This window comes from Halichoerus grypus, chromosome 12 (genome assembly GCF_964656455.1).
Source record: "Halichoerus grypus chromosome 12, mHalGry1.hap1.1, whole genome shotgun sequence".
Taxonomy (NCBI): domain Eukaryota; kingdom Metazoa; phylum Chordata; class Mammalia; order Carnivora; family Phocidae; genus Halichoerus; species Halichoerus grypus.
In genome coordinates, this window is record NC_135723.1 from 78018706 (window position 1) to 78035041 (window position 16336).

Consider the following 16336-nt stretch of genomic DNA (forward strand, 5'->3'; position numbering starts at 1 on the left):
GTACAAAGAGAAATTGAAATAGCAATAGTCTAGGGGCCCCTGGGTGGCTCAGTGAGTTAAGCATTTGACTTCAGCTCAGGTCATGATCTCAGGGTACTAGGGTCGAGGCCCGCATCAGGCTCCCTGCTCAGTGTGGAATCTGTTTGTCCCTCTTCCTCTGCCCCTAACCCGGGCTGGTGCTCACTCCCTCTCTCTTAAACAAATGAAAAAAATCTTTAAAAAAAGAAAGAAATAGCAATAGTCTATTATAAGAAGAAAATTCTTACTTTTTGTATCTATTAAATCCAAAATCCTCTCCACATGACACCAAGTTTGGGTTTTCTGAGTTTATCTTCACAATATTCCAAGTTTATGCTCTGCTAATTTTCAAGTTTAACAATTGAGGAAAGAGGACAGTACTGGGTAAACCCATTAGCTGTGTCTATAATAAACCAGTCTTAGAGGAGGATGAAGTCTTGTGGTGCTAGCATTCTGCCTCTCATCCACTTCTTTTTTTTTTTTTTTAAGATTTTTTTTTAAGTAATCTCTACACCCAATGTGGGGCTCAAACTCACAACCCGGAGATCGAGAGTCACATGTTCTTCTGATTGAGTCAGCCAGGCACCCCCCACTTCTTCCTTTTGAGCTTAATCGAGTTCTAACAAGGCACGCCTTCACGGTAAATGATGTTCTGGGCCCCATCACCTGACTTATTAAACTCCTGCTTTGGGATCTAAATAACTGAGTCAGAATAAGGTTGATCTAAAAGAAAACAGAGAAATCTATTTCTACTGAAAAATGTATTATGCAGGGATTCTTTAATTAGAGAAAAGTCTATGGCAGTGCTAGACAGACTCAGTGTGATTCACTTATGTATTCTGTGGACAGAAGGGACAAAGTTGCTCTCCCACCCCCCACCTTTTCCCCACTTTGTGGGAATATTGCTCAGAAGGCACAGCCATGACCTGCTGCCTCGGAAAACTGCCCAGTGGACTGACATCATGGGAATGTGCTGAGCCTGTTTTGTGGAGGTCATCTAATTCTCGGCATAAGGGTTCCGGGCAGGAAACCTTCTATATTTCTTTGATAATGAACCCAAAATCACCAGCCCAAGAAATTGAGACTGCATTTCATTAACACAGCTTCCCAGAAAATAGCCCGATGCCAGGCAACCGCTAGTATTGCCTTTATAGTCTAAGCTGGCTCGTATAACCTTTATGAAGTCCTGTCCCACGTGTGTCATTATCGAAAGCATACAGCCCTTCACTTGCAGTTTCAAGCAGTTTTCAAATTCTTCCCTAGAAAAATGTTGCTGTTTCTATATCTGTTATATATCACCTCTAAAGCCCTGAAATCAGGAAAACAGAGTTACTAGTCCTGTGAGAAAAAGCCAAATATTTAATGGAGGTAAAATGAAAATTGTGACATATTGTGAAAAATGTATTATTAGGGATGCCTGGGTGGCTTAGTCAGTTAAGCAGCTGCCTTCGGCTCAGGTCATGATCCCAGGGTCCTGGGATCGAGTCCCGCATTGGGCTCCTTACTCAGCAGGGAGCCTGCTGCTTCCTCTGCCCCTCCCCCCTGCTCGTGCGTGCGCTCTCTCTCTCTCTCGCTCTCACTCTCTCTGACAAATAAATAAATAAAATCTTACAAATGTGTATACATATATATATAATTAGCCATGAGTTTTGAATATGTTATTAATATTATTGTCATTACTATTGCTGTATTAATGTTATATTGTGGGTATATTTAGAACAACTCAAAATCCTTTTTGTAACGAGGCTGACTATATTATTTATTTATCAATAAATACATACCAGTCAATACTTTAACACTTTATATATATTAACTCATTTTATTCTTACTTTTTATAAATGAGGACACTGAAGAACAGATTGGTGAGGTAATCTGCCTACATCAAACAGACAGTTTGTAGCAGAACGAATTGGAACAAAGATAATCTAGTTATGGATTCTGTACCCTTAATCTCTGTTGTGATACTAGTCAAAGTTCAGCAAACACAGACTATACAACAGAAAGAAAGTAGTAAGTATTTATATGAGAAGTACAAATGAATTTAAATAATACTGATGATACCGACATCTTCTTTAATAGTTTCTTTTGATGTTGATATTTGAATATTTTTCCCTTTTTTAATTTGAGTATAGTCGACACACAATGTTACATTAGTTTCAGGTGTACAATTTAGTGATATGACAAGTTTATACATTATGCTATGTTTACCACAAGTGTAGCTACCATATGTCTCGTTACATCACTATTAAAATACCACTGACTCTATTCCTTATGCTGTGCCTTTTATTCCTGTGATTTATTCATTCTATAACTGGAAGGCTGTATCTCCCACTCTCCTTCCCCCATTTTGCCCAACGCCCCCCCCCCCACTTCCCCTCTGGCAACCATCAAATTTTTATTTTGAACCAATCACAAGGTTACAGAATAATTGCAAGTCTAGTACAAAGAGCTTTTATTTTTTACCCCTGAACCATTTGAGTTGGGATCTGATATCCTACCATCCTTGAACAATTTAGTGTCTACTTCCTTCATTCTCCACCATATGTACAATACAGCCATCAAAATAAGTAAAACAGTTGGATGCAGAAATGCACTAGTACTACATTTCCCAGACCCCATTCAAATTCTGCCAATAGTCCCAGTAAAGTCCTTCAGAGCAAAAGAGCCTGGTTCAGGATCATGTATTTATTTTAGTTGTCATATTTCTTTTTTATAGGACTTTTTTGTACCTATATTCACAAGTGATATTGGTTTAGATTTTTCTTTTCTTTACTTGGCTGGTTTGGGTGTTAAGGATTAAACTTAAATAAATCTGGTTGCTGGCCCTCTTGTCTAGTCTTTGAGATTTTAAATTTAATAAAAGGATGATTTGTTCCATGAAAGTTGGTAAAATTTATCTATAAAAACATCTTGGCCTTGTGTCTTTTGTGGTAAAAGACTTTGATTTCTTTCTTTTTTTTTTTTCTTTTTTTAATTTATTTGACAGAGAGAGAGACAGTGAGAGAGGGAACACAAGCAGGGGGAGTGGGAGAGGGAGAAGCAGGCTTCCCGCGGAGCAGGGAGCCCGATGCGGGGCTCGATCCCAGGACCCTGGGATCATGACCTGAGCTGAAGGCAGACACTCAACGACTGAGCCACCAAGGTGCCCCAAAAGACTTTGATTTCTACAAAGTGCTAGCTTTTTATTCTGTTGGCCAATTTTTCCTGTTTCTACAGCATTGATTTGTGCACTTTTATTACTTTCTTCCACTTTATTACTTTTTTGTTTTGTTAGCTTACTGAATAGAATGCTTTGCTTAGTTCAAACTGTGTTTTTGCTTTTGAGTATATCTTGCAATTTTTTCTTGATAGTTGGACATGATATACAGCCAGAAGGAAGTGCTATAAGGAGGCCTTTGTAATGTGATGGAAAGGCACGTGTGTGGGGAGAAGCGTTCTATAGTCTCATGATCATGTCTCAGTCTTTCTGAGCCTATGCCCCAGGCTCAGGAAATCACAGGCTGTCAGCTAGAAAGACAGAGATTTAATTTAATGCAATCATTCTGTCCACTAGGAGATATAGATTTAAACATTTGGTGTCTTCAGAGTTTATTTCTATAAGCTTGAAAAATATCATTTTAGAAAAAAATCAGAGGCAAATATTAATACCTGCTGTGCTAAAAATGCATGTCAGCCAGATTTAAGTGTTAACAAAAAAACTAGACATCTGAGAAGCAGTTGAAATTTTACATAATGAAGTAGACATGAAGAGACATAAAAGCAAGGCTGAATTCGATGAAAATATATCCTATAGACTTCAGAACTATATACCTCCACTTCAGTGCTATATGATAGGTTGGCAATTCTCTATAGTTTGATATTTGTAGTTAACATACAGGTTAAGTTGATTTAACAGAGGCCTAAAAATGAAGGAGCTTAAATAAAATAGATGTTGAGTTCTTTTTTATGTACCATCTCTGCTCCATGAGGCCCCCCAGGACAGATGGGATGTTCACCTTTGCCCCTCCTCCGCATGTGGCTCCTATCTCAGAAAGTGGCTCTTGCCGTGGTGCCCACACTCCAGTGCATAGGAAAAGGAAGAAAGGGAGAGCATGCAGGTGCCGGAAGTACCACGGCAGGACACAGATTCCTGCTGCTTACGTTCCTTTGGTGGGAATCTGGCAATAATGCCACGGCTAAATGCAAGTGAGGCCAGGGAATGCAGGCTAGCTGGGTGGCCTCGTGCCGGCTCAAACTTCTGCAAGGACTGTGTGTGATTGATTAATAAAAGGAAGAGCAGAGAATGGTTCGGGGGTCCAACTGATGGTGTTTGTTATAATAGTAGTACAGAACTGAGGAGTTAAGAATACATGCACGTAGGCGTAGGCACATGCATACACACACCCACACAAATAAATTCGGGGCTTGTTTCTACTGATTATTAGTAAGAGGAAGTATGGTGCTAAGCCTTGGAGATGATATAACTTTTAAAGGAACATAGATGGGGCGCCTGGGTGGCTCAGTTGGTTAAGTGTCTGACTCTTGATTTCATGAGATCCAGCCCCGAGCTGGGTTCTCTCCTGAGCATGGAGCCTGTATTAAGATTCGTGCTCTCTCTCTCTCTGTGTAAAAAAAAAAAAAAAAGGAACATAGAGAACATGTTGACATACAGCTTGAGGTGGAATAAAACAAAAAACAAAAATGGAAAGAAACAAAAATGACTTAGCCTCTCCTCTCTTCTTCCTGTTTTCCACATTCACTCCCCATCTCCAGCTCAATACAGAAACAAAACTAGGTCAGCAAAAATGTTTCCATGGTATCTGAATTTTCTCCTTTAAAGTAATACTGACCACTTTTGATGGTCAAGATATCCCCTACTTTAAGCAGAAATGGTGTCAGATTTAAATTTACTGACATGTTGGTAGAGGGGTCCTTTGATAATTAATTCTCCCCCCCATGTGTGTGTGCATATGTATGTGTGCATATGTGTGTGTGTCCTACAATCCATTTTATTGGATCAACTAAGTATCTTTGCATACAATCTACATATGTTTATGAATAATCCATTTCCCCCAGTCTTCGTGTTTCTTAGATACAGTAAAGTATTTCTCTGGCTCCTCTCTTATGTGCCTTTTTTTTTTTAATCACCAGTCTACCTTACATTTTTTTTCCAGGTAGTTCTAGGAGTTTTTAAAGCATTGGCAATGCATCTAAGTCTTTGTTTAATGGAAGTTTTTGAAGCGTGCCCTCTCCTAAGGGATTGTTCCCATCCTGTTACAACCAGTCTGCAGGTAGTACCAATTATTTTCCTCCCTGTAAGCTGAGGTTTGCAGTGGCAAGTGTATCTTTCCTAGACTATCACTAAGGAAAGATGAATCTGGAAGACCCTGGGTGCTCATTTTCTCCCCCATTCTAATAGCCTAGAAAAAAAGCTGGCTCAGCAGGTATGAGTTAGCTCAACTGATAAACAGGCTGAAATCAGCTACTGAACTCCAGAGATTTTCTTTTTCTAACAAGCCCTTTTCTTGGGTCAAAAAGCTTCTGTTGTAATATACTGGTCCAGATATGTTCTGCTCCTATAAACATGTAGTGTTTGATTGGGGTAGGTCCCTCAAGGAGACTTTTTCATGGTGTTCATCCAATTATGCCTGACTTAAGCACAGCGCTGTATGGGAACGTGATGGCTGAGGGGGTCATGTGTGCTCTGCTAGTTGCTGTTTTTAAGATCCTCCAGTAAGATCCTCTTCTATTTACACAAACTGGTATCAGTGGGATGTGTTTCTAAAGCTCCTTTGTGTGATAACCATCAACATGCGCACTATCTGCCAATGCCCATTAAGCACACTACCAATTTTCCTGGAAACTCCGGTCCAGGGCACTTTCCCTAGTGCAGAGGATCCTAAAAGCACCACCATTGTGCTGATGTACTTTTATCACAAAGAATGTCCCTGGAGACTACTGCTAATGCCTTCTACTCTCATATTGACTGAAGTTATGGAGGGGAAGCACATTTAGATTTTATTCATTGTTTTTAAATAACCTTTTACCCAAGAACACAGACTGGGTTCCTGAAAGGGCTGAACCAGAAGGATAATTGGGTAGACTCTTCGTGAAAGTTTTCTAACAACAACAAAAAAATCCCTGATTTGCTTAGCCTCTTCATTCAAGTGTTCACCAGGACTTGTCTATTCTACCTCCTAAATATCCTCCCTACATTCCCTCATTTCCAGTCTCCAACTGCCAATGTTCTAGTTTAGGATATCACCATCTTTCTAATTCTTATATAAACATATTTGACAAAATAACAAAAGATTATACTTTTTAATACTGTGTTATTTTGTTTGGGGCTAGACATCAAGAGCTGAGAGGCATGTTGGAACAAAGAAGACCCAAGCCAAGGGGAAGGGGTTGATTAAGACAGCAATAGGAAGACTGAGCAAATAGGAGGTGACCAGCTATCAGAGATCAAGTCCAGGGACCCTATTTCTCATTTATGGCTTATCTTTGGCTCATAAGATAATACCTGTCGTATGATGAGTGATCAATAAATATTTCTTGGTTGAGTTAATAAATTAATGAATAAATGGTCAAGAAATTAGGAAAGTCATTTCTATAAGGTCCTTTAATAAAACTAAATTTCAATATTCCAGGCTTGGCTATTGTACCAGTTATTAACATATTGCCTGTGAGCTCCCAACCCACCCTTCTTTCCCCTGCTCTGTGATACTGAAACTCAAGCTTGCAAATATTTCTTTGCTAGCAAGCCTACAGTTGGCATGCAAAGAGAGCCCTGGAGGGACATTGTAGGAGGTAGGGCACTTCTTGTCCTGGATATGGTGAGGTGTTTTTTTTGGTTTTTTTTTGTTTTTTTTCTGTATCATTCAGTGTGCCCCTGCAAGTGGTACTCACTCCCACCCCAACGAACCTTCCCACCATCCCAGCCAGTGGCCATCCAGTGCGTCAGAAATGCACCCAGTACTTGGCTTTCCCTTTGGAAAGCTTCATGAGCACCCCAGAGGGTGGCTTCTTTGCAAAACTCCCCATCACCCCAGTAAGTGGCTTACAAGCAAATTTTCAATCCTTGCAGTTCCCCAGCTGACTTTCTGGTCTAATTAATGTTCCAGTGGCAGCTTATTAGTGAGTGGCAGCCCAGGCGCCAGGCCCATCCTGAGGGAGCTCAGCAAAATTCTCTGCCATCTAGTGGGCCACATGGGCACCTTTTCCAATGAGGTCTGAATCGCCACCACGGGTAGGGACCTTTTCTCAGTTTGTTCCTTCCTGGGTGTTGTGTCTCCACCCTAAAGTGGTAGCTGCTCCCTATATCTGTTACCCCTGTAATCTTTAGAGTTCTCCTTGCCTCTGTAAGTAGTTAATATCCTGTTACTAGTTCACGATTCTTTGTATTAAATTTCCCTGTTCAGATAACTAGTGTATTTTTTTCTTTCCTGGATGGATGCCAATGGATATAGCTATGGAAGGAGAATCTCCCACTGAGAAAGGTTACCTATGCCCCATAGTCCTGGCTCTTATTCCTTGCAGCATATCTGCTCTGTAGAGTCTCTTCCAATCACCCCAGTCAATATCATGTCAGCCTCAAGGAGGTAGAGATCCATCATTAAAAATTAGTTTCAGATTTTGCTGATCGGAGGGGTAAATGTCATTGATAAACTGCCTGGCTGATGCTCCAATGATTGCAGAAGAGAGGCAGTGCAGCCTATAAATAAATGGTTAGAGCCCCACCCCCCACAACTGGGATAGAGCTAGAATGGAGAGGCTTCATCATCTCTCCATGCAAGGGCTACTTAAACACATAGAAGAGGAGTGTCATTGCAGAAACAAAGTAACAGTGCAATTTAAGGAAATAGAAAACAGTCATACTACTGCAAATCTTGTTGCAGGGATTAAAGATAATTTCATTGATAACTTCCATTTTGTGCATTTAATTTATAAAGTGCTTACAGGAGAACAACCAACTTTTAATACTAAAATAATAGAAACAGACCTTGCTATGCCCTTTGAATCATCTGAAATAATAATTAGGTCATGCTAATGAGCAAAATTCACGATGCTACCAAAGCAATCAATATAGTACTATGTGCACTGAATTACTTTATTAATAATCTAACAGAATTTGTTTCCCATGCAGACAAAATGCAGAAGGACTGTATTTTGTGTTACATTTTCTTGATGGCTTTTAAATTAAGCTTTATAGCATGTCACAGCTGTCAGCATCCTCACCGTTACCATTACCCTCAAACATTCAGTGCACCCCCGCTGTGTACACAGCACTGTGGGGTTCATTAAAGAGAAAGAGCAATAATTCTCTGCCCTTGAAATAGTAGAGCGGTAATTACTTACTCTGAATACTCCAGTTCATTTAGCAGTGAATGAATGAGCAGGAGGTCTTGGAACTAAATGCCTTGACATCCTTATACAATTTCATCACCATTAGAGCAATAACATTAAAATTTCTGGATTTGGTCTCCTTTATTTTAGATTATAAAGTAACGAATTGGTGTGTTGTACAAGAGTTGAACAAAACAGCAGTTACAGAGTAAAAGCTAAAATTCTCTTTTTATATATAATTCTTAATTATACTGATGAACATTTGTTTCATGATTGCTAATTTATATAATGTTGATTATGTGCCAACTCTGTTCAATACTCACATGCATTCATACTCTCTATAGATGAAGAAACTGAAAGATCTAGAGAGGATGTACAGTAAGTGGCCAAGATCTGAACTTAGGAGGTCTGGCACCAAAGTCTATACAGCAGTCTCCCCATTACCCACAGTGTCAGTTACCCTTGGTCAACCGCCATCCAGAAGCAGATGATCCTCCTGCTGCCATATGGTCAGCAGGTCAATGGTAGCTTACTGCTGTGTCATTCACTTCCCTAGATCTCATCACGGGAGCATTTTATCATCTCACATCATCACAAGAAGAAGAGTGAGTACAGTGCATAAGGTATTTTGAGAGAGAGACAAAATTCACAGAATCTTTGTTGCAGTATATGGGTATAAATGTTCTATTTTATTATTACTTATTGCTGTTAATCTCTACTGTGCCTAACGTATAAATTAAACTTTATCATAGGTGGGTACATATAGGAAGAAACATAATATATATAGGGTTTGATACTCCTCATAGTTTCAGGCACCCATGGGGGTCTTGGAACGGATTCCTTGTGGATAAGTAGGGGCTACTCTTCCCTTAACCACTACTCCATATGGCCCTTTCCAAATAAGCCTCCCAGAGGTAACCACTACCAACAAGGGGTGCTTATTCTTCTAGGGACCATTCTATGCATTGAAATGCATGTGTACATACATGCATATCTTTTAAAAATACAAATGGGATCATCGTAACATTTAAAAATTGCTTTAAAAAGGGGCACCTGGGTGGCTCAGTCACTAAGCGTCTGCCTTTGGCTCAGGTCATGATCCCAGGGTCCTGGGATCGAGCCCCGCATCGGGTTCCCTGCTCAGCGGGAAGCCTGCTTCTTCCTCTCCCACTCCCCCTGTTTGTGTTCCCTCTCTGGCTGTCTCTCTCTCTCTCTCTGTCAAATAAATAATAAAAAAATTTTTTTAATTGCTTTAAAAAATAAAAAACAAAATAAAAACTGTTTTCACTAAAAATATCTTGGCTGTATTACCATATATATGTTCTAGATTGTGTGTGTATATACATACATATACATATATATACATATGTATATATACATACATATACATATATGTATGTATACATACATATACGTATATACATGTGTATATACACACATACATATATATACACATATAGATATACATACTTATACACACATATATATGTGTATATATATTTAGACGGATTTTTAATATTCCACAATTCAGATGTACCATTTGGAGATTCTAAAATTAATAGACATTTTAAATGTTTCCCTGTTTTTGCTCATATATAGTACTGCAGGGTCCATCCTTGTGAATATATCTTTGTACATATGTGGGATTTGGGAGAAAAGACTCCTAGTGGTGAACTTGTTGGATCAAAAGGTATGCATAGCGATGTTTTCGTGCTTATTTCTACCCCCCTGACATGCTGTATTCTGATCACATAGAATATAAATACAACACTGTCGATAATCTGTGTTACTCCATGGTTTGCCTGAGATTCCCTTTCACTCTCTCACCCCAGGATGTGTGTCAGATTACAAATGAGAGAGAATAGTGACATTTTTTAGTGCGTATGTCAGTGTATTGAAAAATCATGTTCTTGAAGTATTCCTGATACTTATAATGGCTTCTTACGTAAGGCGAGAATCCTACCTGCCTTTGATTATGTTTCAGTGCACTGAACAAGATCCCCGCTGATACAGAGTCTCAGTGTCTTAGTCCATTCAGACGGCTCTAACAAATACCATGGACTGTGTGGCTTACATACAACAGAAATCTCTCACAGTTCTGGAGCCTGGAAGTCCAAGATCAACATGCCAGCATGATCAGGTGAGGACCCTCTTCTGGGTAGCAGACTTTTCATTGTATCCTCACAGGGAGGAAGGCAGGATCTGGGTGGGATCTCTGTGGGCACTACTCCCATTCATGAGGGCTCCCCATCATCACCTAACCACCTCCCAAAGGTCCCATCTCCTAACTCCATTTGGTTACATTTGGTATCAGATTCCAACGTGTTAAGTTGGGGGACACACACACTCAGACCATAGCACTCAGTGAATTTGCTGCAAGAATTCTGGAAGTCATCTTTGACTTTCTTTGCCTAAACTTATTACCACCCCTTTGCCAAAAATTGATTGTTTTTATGACATATACTTTTGCCTTGCCAGGTACAGAATTTTTGCAGCTTGATTTCAGGCTAAACAAATGATTCTGAAGACAAACTTTTTATTTGTGGCGCCTGGGTGGCTCAGTCGGTTAAGCATCTGCCTTTGGTTCAGGTCATGATCCCAGGGTCCTGGGATGGGGTCCCAAGTCAGGTTCCTTGCTCAGTGGGGAGCCTGCTTCTCCCTCTCCCTCTGTTCCCTGCTCAGCGGGGAGTCTGCTTCTCCCTCTCCCTCTGTTCCCTGCTCAGCGGGGAGTCTGCTTCTCCTTCTCCCCCTGCTCCTCCCCGCTGCTCATGCTCCCTCGTTCTCTCTCTCTCTCTATCTCAAATAAATAAAATCTTTTTTAAAAAGCCCTTTTTATTTGTAGCGCAAATGTTTCATAGACTGACCAGTGACAATAAATAGTGAAGGTCATGTCTTCATTGGGTTCCTAGTGGATTTTTAGGCCAGCTACTCTTATTCATTATCTCATTATCTTCACTTCCATATGTTTCCCTCCTCCCCGACCCCCAGATAGCTTCCAGAATAAAAAGATTTTAATAGGTAGAGGTTTTGGAATTACAGCATCATTACACTAGATATTTATATAGTTAGTTTGTGACCTTCAGCATCTCTTGGGGACATCAAAGCCTTGGTACTTTTCTCTCCTGCAGCTCGCTGGATTATTAATATCTGTCACCTGAAAATTTCCCACATATATATAACTATTTAGAAATGAATTTTAAATCCATTATAGCTAGCTAGCATCATACTTCAAGTTCCTAAAATTCAATAATCCCTTTAAAGTAGTTAAGAATGATGAAGAAAAAAATATCAGTAGGCTTTTCCCCTTATTAGAAAGAATAGGCTATGTCAGGAATAAAGCAAATGACAGGGCGCCTGGGTGGCTCAGTTGTTAAACATCTGCCTTCAGCTCAGGTCATGATCCCAGGGTCCTGGGATTGAGCCCCGCATCAGGCTCCCTGATCAGCGGGAAGCCTGCTTCTCCCTCTCCCACTTCCCCTGCTTGTGTTCCCTCTCTTGCTGTGTTTCTCTCTGTCAAATAAATAAATAAAATCTTAATAAATAAATAAATAAAATCTTAAAAAATAAAGACTAAAGCAAATGACAAATTAACAGCATGGATATTGCAGAGTTTCTTTTTTTGTCTTTTGTTAAATTATTGTTTTTGTCAAAGTTACACACAGACATAGGTTAAGGGTCCAATAATTTGCAAGTTTTATAAGAAAAAATAACAGAATCCCCCTAAACCCAAACACGCCCATCTCTCCCTTTTACCAATTTAAATAATTATTTTGGTATTTACCTTTATGTCCCTAAATAACATGCTTGCTTTGTCATTTCATGGTGTTTTAGTTTTAGGCTGTGCTTATTGACTTCTGTTTTGGAAAAAAAGGTTTTAGCTCTCTTTGTTTGCCTTGCCCTTACCTCCTAATGGTAGGTATCCTGTTTACTCCCATTCCTCAATATAATTTTATTTTAATTTTGGATAGATAAGTATTTTGTGTTAATATGAGCATAATAATGCAACTACAATTTCGTTAAAGCCATGTAGTAAACCGTGATAATTTTTTTCTTCCCTGTACATTTTTGTTTTCTGGTATTTATTATTTTGTTGTTTTTGCTGCTGCTATCTTTTTGCTTGGTTTTCTGTGTACTTTTCACTATTTCAACCCCAATCTCCTTGGCAAGTGTTTCACTCTGCTCTAAATACATTCAGTATCAGGTATTCTGTCAATTTTATCTTCCTGAAGACATCACTTCAGGAATCTTCTGACACACTCCAGATGAGACTGGTCGCCCCCGTGTTCAATGTGCATTTCTTATCCTCGACCCCTCTTCACATCTTGTGGGTTGGTTCTCCTGTTCTCTGCATTGATTCCTTCCTCTGTCTTTGTTTACTCTCTCATTGTGGCTCAGCTCCTGAGATAGAATGCATGGGAGGTAAATTGTTTGAAACTTGCTTTCCTGAAAACATCTTTATTCTATCCTGACCATGCTTTGGTGCCTTCTAGCTTCTGATGTTGATGCTGAGAAGTTTAATGATACTCTGATTCCCAGTCCTTCCCATGTATTCATTTTCCTCTTCAAAAGCTTGGCTCCTATCTTTGTCTGAAGTTCTCTGAAATTTTCAAACGATATGCCCTCATGTAGGTCTGTTTTCATCCATGTAGCTCAACCAGTGGGCTCTAGCAGTCTGGAAAGTTACATGGACCACATATCTGGAAATTTGTTTGAATTATTGCATTGCTAATTTATTTCCTTTTCAATCTTGTTCTCTCTGTTGGGTCTTCCTATTATTTAAATGTTTGATTTTCTGAACTGGTTGTCAGATTTTCTTATCATTTTTCTTATATTTCATAGTCCTATTTTTTAGCACTATTTCCTAAAATATTTTCTAAATTTTTATATCCCAACCTTTCTATTGAGTTTTTAGTTATTGATCAAAAAATTATACAGGTACATTTAAAATTCCTCTTTATTTATCTGAGTATTACTTTTAAAAATACTATTATTGTTTCATGATTAAAATATCTTCTGTTACCTATTGATGGATAGGTAATAAATGGGTAGTGGAGATTATTTTGACTCCGTATGTCTGCAAGACCTTTCTTTTCTCCTAATTGATTTTTTAAATTATTTTTAAAATTTTTGCTTATTTGGTTCTCAAATTTCAATTTTAGCAGTTTTTCTCATGCCTGATAATCCTCATTTATTTGCTTATATTTACCAGTAGGGTACTAAGGAGTTTATTGGAGACCCTGAGCTCATGGTGGGAAACAGTGAGTTTTACTATAGGTGACTGGCTGGGCCATGTAGTTGGGAAAATCCTGATGTCAATAACTCTTAAGTTTTTTCTACTGCATCTATCAGGTCCCCCAGAGAAGAGTCTTTCCATCTCCTGTCTAGAGGGCAAAGCCTTGGCTGCATTATTTTTGAGTCTTAGAGATGAAAGAGGGTTGGGTGGGGAGGGGGCATATGTCTCAGCATCTAGTATGTTGACAGTGACCTATTACTCCTCTTTTTGATTCTGTGTGCATCAGTAATTTGGGGATGATTACGTATTTATCATAGGGCTAGGGTAAGGATGAAATGAATCAATAAATGTAAATGCTTAGAAAATACCAGGTACACAGTAAGTTCTACGCAAGTATAGCTATTATTTTTTCTCATGTTTAGCAGTCTAAAGAGCCTATATTTGAGAATAAAATTCAATTATCTATTTGTTTATTTATTTACTTTGCTGGAGATGATGGATGTGAAGACCTATTTATTGCTCACATAGACTTCTAAACATTTTCCACTTTCAGAAGATGGTATCACCAATTCCTTAAACTTTAAAGGATTTAAAGACTGTTCTTAACTCCCCTTATAGCCAGTTTAGAATCCATTTTTGGAGGGTATGCTAAATCTATTTATTCATCTTCTTTAGGCCTTCCAAAATTTTGTTGCTGTTCTCTTTTCTTCTGTGCTTCACATCCTTATGAGTGTATATCTTTTTAAAGTCTGTTTATTATTGTTTTCATAGTATTCGGAGGAAATAAAAGTAGATACCTGTATTCAGTCACGTTTTTATCCAACAGTCCCTGAATAGCTTCTCTTTTTATTATTTTTTTATTATCATTTTAAGAGAGAGAGAGAACACTTGTACATGCATAAGCTGGCGGGGGAGGGGCGGAGGGAGAGGGAGAGAGAGAAACTTGAGCCCTAAAGAGGAGGGGGTCTCAACCTTTCAACCCTGAGATCATGATCTGAGCCAAAATCAAGAGTCAGGCCCTTAACCAACTGAGCCACCCAGACACCCCCCTGAATAGCTTCTCTTAATGAAAGAACTGACACCAATCTGAGTGATTTGGGTCTAGCCATTCTTTTTCAGACATTTTCAGATTATAGAACCTAAGGATATATATGTACTGTATATTATACTATGTATTATATAATATATATGTATTATGTGAACATAAATAAATAACATAAATGTTGATACTGTTTGAGGTATAACAAAACAAGCTGATCTACAGATAGATATAGACAGAGATAGATACAGATAAAATAAGGATGTATAGCTGTTACTGCCGTAAACAGCATTCTGCTGGGGTACCTTTGTGATAATCCTTCTCTTGCTTTCTCTTCAATTTCTAAGAAACCATGACAATTTGGAAGTTTGAGGAGGATCAGTAGAAGAAACAAGGAAAACATATTCTATCATCTCTGAACTATTCCAACATTTGTTTATACCACATTACAGCTCTGATCACACTGTAAAGCAAATTATCTTTGCCATGTCTGTTTCTAGTTGGATGAGAGCTTCTCCAAGGTTGGGGGACTTTTTCTTCCAATTCCACATCTCCTGACTCTTGTGCATTACTTAGCAGGAGGTTGGAACACACCGAATAATGTTGATTGAAAAAGACTAAATACTTAACTATAGAGAACCAGCTTATGGTTACCACAGGGGAGGTGGGTGGGGTGATGGGTGAACTAAGTGATGGGGATTAAGGGAGGCACTTGTGGACTTGCTGTGATGAGCACCAGGTGTTGTATGGAAGTGCTAAATCACTGTATCATACACCTGAAACTAATATCACAATGTATATTAATTAACTAACTGGAACTTAAATAAAAACTTTAAAAAAAAGAAAAAGAACAAATATCTAGCATCCCGAAGATACTACTTGCAGGACTGGATAGTTGTCATTTTTTAAAAAGTTCTTGATGGCAATTGATTTTGTCAGTGCCAATATATGCTGAAGTACATCAACTTCATTTTAACCAAGTCATTCACTTCAGGTCATTTAAAATTTGATATGACTCACATGGCTGAATCAGATGTGGTGATCATGATTTATTTTTATGAGTAGTAAAAAATGAATGGATTAAATGATTCTATTTGGAATCTCAGTGAAAGACATTTATGTGAGGAAGTAGCGGATGGGGAAAAATTCTCCAAACATGACCCTGAATGCCTGGTCATGTGATAATTTTCCTTTCCAAAAAAGGGGTGTTATTAGAAGAGAAAAGCTAGAAAAGGTACAATAGAGGAGGGGAAAAGTCAAATGACACAAAGTGAAACATTCTGAGAAATTGTAAGAGTGTTAATATGCTTTTTGAGAAACGGATGAATGGAATTCCTACTGCAAAAAAAGCATAAACACTCCCCAACTCTTTCCTCTTTGTGTGCTCACAGAGGCTTGAATAGAACAATATCTAAAATCTAAAATGACGCCAAAGGTTAACCTTGGATAAACTCATGAGAAAGGATGTTTCCCTATGTAGTTAGAGCAGATGCTAGTGTGTGAGTTGGGAGCATTGATTACTCAGTGGTTCAGCAAATGTGTCCTGGACATATGGAAGATTCTTAGAAAGGAGAAGGTGGTCTAGATTCAATATATTAACTACTATTTTTGTTCTCAAGAAGTTCAACATTTTCTAGTAAGATGAGAAAAGTAGACAACTAGTATGTAAATATAGGGATAAATGTAATAAATCTAAGCCAGAATTAAGGACAAAAATTGGT

General features: G+C 38.7%; 1 long non-coding RNA gene across 1 annotated transcript in view; it reads right to left on the bottom strand.

The window, feature by feature from the left end:
• Positions 1-16336, bottom strand: part of LOC144379678 (uncharacterized) — a 79197-nt gene that overhangs the window by 25789 nt on the left and 37072 nt on the right. The window lies entirely within an intron of this gene.